Source organism: Arachis ipaensis, chromosome B1 (assembly GCF_059453495.1).
Source record: "Arachis ipaensis isolate K30076 ecotype BB chromosome B1, ASM5945349v1, whole genome shotgun sequence".
In the NCBI taxonomy this organism is placed as follows: domain Eukaryota; kingdom Viridiplantae; phylum Streptophyta; class Magnoliopsida; order Fabales; family Fabaceae; genus Arachis; species Arachis ipaensis.
In genome coordinates this window covers 13679022-13684966 of record NC_142436.1, presented here as the reverse complement: position 1 = coordinate 13684966, position 5945 = coordinate 13679022, and positions in this window count along the sequence as shown.

Genomic DNA, 5945 nt, shown 5'->3' with positions numbered 1-5945 from the left:
AGGATTTTTTGAGTCACTAGTGTCCAATTGATTGATAGTTGATAGCCATTAACTCTAGCCTTCATTAATCCAATTAGTGGAAAGCTAGGACTTATGGACTAGGATTGATATAACTCACTTGACTTTCCTTTGTTAATCGATTTAAGGATGACTAAGTGGGATTAATCCTTGCAACTACCATACTTGTGGCTAGTGATAATGATGAAGACCCTTGACAACCAAACCTTGCCAAGACCATTTTGTGAATAAAGTTTCCCTACCATTTACTATTCACATTCCTCATCCAAAACCCCAAAATAAACAAGTCCATAACCAATAACAAGAACACTACCCTGCAAGTCCTTTGAGAGACGACCCGAGGTTTAAATACTTCGGTTTATAGATTTTAGGGGTTTGTACTTGTGACAAACAAATTTTTGCATGAAAGGATTATTGTTGGTTTAGAGACTATACTTCAACGAGATTTCATTTGTGAAATTCTAAACCGTCAAAAATCCATTCGACAAAAATCAATACAAAAATCCATTCGGCAACGGCGCCATTTTGACGAATGGATTTTTGACGGTTTAGAATTTCACAAATGAAATCTCGTTGAAGTATAGTCTCTAAACCAACAATAATCCTTTCATGCAAAAATTTGTTTGTCATAAGTACAAACCCCTAAAATCTATAAACTGAAGTATTTAAACCTCGGGTCGTCTCTCAAAGGACTTGCAGGGTAGTGTTCTTGTTATTGGTTATGGACTTGTTTATTTTGGGGTTTTGGATGAGGAATGTGAATAGTAAATGGTAGGAAAACTTTATTCACAAAATGGTCTTGGCAAGGTTTGGTTGTCAAGGGTCTTCATCATTATCACTAGCCACAAGTATGGTAGTTGCAAGGATTAATCCCACTTAGTCATCCTTAAATCGATTAACAAAGGAAAGTCAAGTGAGTTATATCAATCCTAGTCCATAAGTCCTAGCTTTCCACTAATTGGATTAATGAAGGCTAGAGTTAATGGCTATCAACTATCAATCAATTGGACACTAGTGACTCAAAAAATCCTAAGTTACCTTCTCAAGCCAAGAACATAAAATTCTAGTCTAACATTCTTCCAAGCATTTAATCAAACACTTGGAAGGCACAAAAGAAAAGTATAGTCAATCACAACAAGAATGAATTCTAACTACAATTGAATGTAAATGATTAACAACAACAATCAAGGAAATCACAATTATCATGAATTACCTCAAATTGCATTTATTGAAAGAAAATAAAGAGAACAAGAGTATCATGATTACAAAACCTAGAAACAAAATAAGAGAAATTACAACAAGAGAATAGGGAGAGAGAGAAGAACCAAAGTGTAGCAATCATCAATTGAAGGTAGAAGTAGAAGGAGACTTGGATTAAACCTAGAGCTATGAGATCCTAATCTAACCCTAATTCCTAATCCTAATTCTAGAGAGAAGAGAGAGCTTCTCTCTCTAAAACTCTAAACTAAAAGTGATTATTCGTCAAAAGGTGATGATAATGATGCCTTTCCCTTAATCCTTCATCCTTTTATTCCTTTCCCTTAGCAATTTGGCGCCAAAAATGGGTTCAGAAACCCTCTCAAATCGCCAGGCACGTGTTGCATTAGTGAGGTCATGTGCCCTCATCGACGCGTGCGCGCACGGTACGCGTGCGCGTCCCTGGCTAATTCTGCGATGTGCGCGCGAGCGCCTTGTGCGCGTGCGCGTGCATGGCTGACTTTGCTTCTTTGCCTTTTTATGCTTCTCTCCACTTGTATGCTTCCTTCCTTGCTTTCTTTGATCCATGCCTAGCCTATTTCAATCCTGGAATTACTAGTAAACACATCAAGGCATCTTATGGAATCAAAGAAGAACTAGAATTCATCAAAATAGGGCTTAAAAAGCATGTTTTTACACTTAAGCACAAATATGGGAGAGATAACAAAATCATGCTAATTCCTAGGTTAAATGTGACAAAAGGTTATCAAAATACTCTAAATTCAATGCAAAACAAACCGTCAAATTGGGGTTTGTCAGTTCTCCCCCATCAGTCAACAAAATAAACTCATGTGGAGAATACCTTGATGAAGGCTTCCTCTCTCTTGTAGATCTTCTGAGTGTATTTGCAGGAATTTGCAAAGCTGGTTCTTCATCTTGATCATCATCACCAACTTCATCAAGTATCGGATCAACTGTTCCATCTTCACCTGCACTTGTATCATGCTCATTATTTTGAGCTTCAACTCTACCATCTTCTACCATAGGCATAGAGGAAGTAATATTCAAGTCAGAAAAATCATCACTAGGCTGAACCATTGGCTTCTCCGCATTATCAACATCCTTCAATATTTGGTCTTCAACAAAGACAACATCTCTACTCCGAATCACCTTCTGGATAACAGGATCATAAAACCTGTAACCAAACTCATCTATGTCATAGCCAATAAAAATACACTGCCTAGTCTTTACATCAAGCTTAGATCTCTCATCTTTGGGAATATGAACAAAAGCTTTACATCCAAAGACTCTTAAATGATCATAAGAAACATCTTTACCTGACCATACCTTCTCTGGAACTTCAAATTGCAAGGGAACATATGGTGTCCGGTTCAAGATATGAACAACAGTGCTCAAAGCTTCACCCCAAATGGATTTTGCCAATCCAGATTGTGACAATAAGCACCTAACTCTTTCAATCAATGTTCTGTTCATCCTTTCAGCCAAACCATTCAACTGAGGAGTCTTCGGAGGAGTCTTCTGATGTCTTATACCATGCTCTTTACAATAAGCAGCAAATGGACCCGAGTACTCACCACCATTGTCAGTACGAATGCATTTCAACTTCTTCCCAGTTTCTCTTTCAATAGAAGCTTGAAATTGCTTAAACATAATCAAAACTTGATCTTTGGTCTTCAAAATGTAAACCCATAATTTTCTAGAATGATCATCAATAAAGGTTACAAAATAGATAGACCTTCCAAGTGTTCATGTCTTCATCGGCCCACATACATTAGAATGCACCAAGTCAAGTATCTCTGGCTTTCTTGAAGGTGGATGACTCTTGAAAGAAACCCTGTTTTGTTTCCCAGCAAAGCAATGGTTGCACTTTTGTAAAGCAACCTTACAACCAGATAAAAGATTCCTCTTGGATAACATATTCATGCCCTTCTCACTCATATGACATAATCTCTTATGCCATAAATCGGTTTCATCAACAAACTCAGCAGCATTAACAACATCTTTCACAATCTTTACTTGAGTTAAATAAAGAGTAGAGTGTCGTGTACTTCTAGCAATAACCATGGAACCCTTAGTGAGATTCCAACTATCACGAGAGAATGAGCTATCCAAGTCTTCATCACACAACTTACCAACAGAAAGTAAGTTCAACCGAATATCTGGAATATGTTTCACATGCTTCAAAGTCAACTTGGTACCGTTGGAGGTTTCTAAGCATACTTGTCCAACACCGGCATATTTTGCAACACCTTGATGAGCCATTTTTACATCACCAAAATCACCAGGAGTATAAGATGTAAACAAATCCCTCATAGATGTAACATGAATAGAAGCACCACTATCAATCATCCAACTAGTGCTATTATCAACAAGGTTAACAGATTCAAACTCCTCAACAACAAGAAAATCATCATGAGTTACATTAACCTTGTCTTCCTTGCTACCATCATCTTTATTTGTGCTCTTGTCTTTATTTGCCTTGGCTTTTTCCTTCTTTAGTTTCCAACAAAATTTTTTCACATGTCCCTTTTGACCACAATGATGACACTCAATATTTTTATACTTTCCTCGAGACCTGCTTCTGCTTTGATCTCTATTTTTAGGACCCCAACTTTTGTTTCTCCCCCTAGACTCAAAAACAAGAACATATGAATGTGTAGTCGATGTACCTTGTGACTTTCTTCTCATCTCTTCATTCAAAACACTGCTCTTGGCAAGATCCATAGAGATTACACCATCAGGAGCAGAATTGGACAATGACATTCTGAGAATTTTCCACGAGTCTGGTAAGGAGCCAAGAAGTAACAATCCTTGAACCTCTTCATCAAACTTGATACCCATGGAAGATAACTGGTTCATAATTCCTTGGAAGTTATTCAAGTGATCTGTCATTGATGTCCCATCGATATATTTCAAAGCCAACAACTGCTTGATCAAAAATATTTTGTTATTCCGAGTTTTTCGAGCATACAACTGTCCAAGTTTAATCCAAAGGGTCCGAGCATGTGTCTCTCCAATAATATGGTTCAACACATTATCATCAACCCACTGTCTAATATATCCACAAATTTGTCTATACAACAAAGTTCAATCATCATCAGATTTATCATTAGGCTTCTCTGTACCAAAAACTGGTTGATGAAAATTTTTTACATAAAGCAAATCTTCCATCTTTGACTTCCACAAATCATAATTAGGACCATTAAGAGTGATCATCCTACTAGTATTAGTATTAGCTTCCATTGTTCACAGAATCACAAGCTCAGAAAAATACCAACAAGCTCTAATGCCAGTATGAAAGAGCCTAGCAGCGGAAACAACACAAATATCCAACACATCAACAATATGGAAGCACTCACAACACAATATGGCAGTAACTATAACAAGCAAATATAGCAAGTAAAGCAATAACAAGAACACACCGAAATTTTAACATGGAAAACCCCCTCAATGTGAGAGGTAAAAATCACGGGTTGTCCATACCAATGAAATAGCTCCACTATAATCAAATAAGGTACAAGAAAGTCTCAAATAAAGCACAAAAACATACATATAACCAGCCAAAACATCAAATTACCAAAGCTTACAAATGAGAAGCAAGAAGATGAAATATACCCAAAAAACAGAGCTGTTGTCGAAGCCAATTTCTCCCACTACAGATCTCAGAATTAAAATCTTCACCGTTCAAAATGAAGAACAAGATGATAGGAAAATGCAGTTTAAATTTCAAGTCGATCCAACGGTGAACAAATGAAAAACTGCCATTTGAAATTTACTGCTTTGCATAAAAATGGGAATTCTGTTTTCCCTCTTCTTTCTCTCTTTGAATTTACTGCTTTGCATAAAAATGGGAATTCTATTTTTCCTCTTCTTTCTCTCTTTGGTGGCTACACTCTCTACCTCTCAATAACTCCAAAATTCTGAATTAGGATTATGACACTAGGGTATAAAAATACATCACTAAAAAGTTGAGTTTAGACCTCATAAAAAAGAGAAAAAACCCAACATATATATGATATTAAGATTTTTTTTTTTTACATTTTATTATTTTTATATATTCATCAGTCATGACTACTCATGAGTCTTGAAAACTCCTTAACAAAACTCTCATCTATTTATTTACTTTTCAATCATTTACTGTTGATTATAGAGCCTACCAAATCTAAGAAGGGTTATCCTTGATAATTCCATAAAATTAAGAGATTCCAGAATTGTGTAAAGCCTTAAGTCTTGAAGAATCATCTCTTTCGTTTTGTGAAAATTTAGTGTCAGTTCACCCATTAGTTTTCTCTCTTTCCAAGCTTGTTAGTGTGAACCAGGAGCTTTGCTAAAGGCTCAAGAGGCTTCCAGGTAAGATATTTCAATATATATTCAAGTAAATACAAAAATTGTCGTCATTTTGTTTGAAAGGCTAACATTATAATTACTCAGAATTTTGCAAAATAAGTATTTAATCTTGGATGATGAGAGTGCTGAAGTTTTTTTATTTTATTCTATAAACAAATATTCATTTTGATACTCAAAAGATTTTAATTTTGACAAAATAAATCTCCACATTTATTTTTGACAAAATAAGATGAAAATTCAAGTGCAGTCGACTTTACGTGAAGTTGATAGTTGAGCGCCGTTAGATGAAAATTTAGTCAAATCAGTCAAATTATTTAATGGTTCTCAATTATCAACTTTAAGTGAAATTGACTGCACTTGAA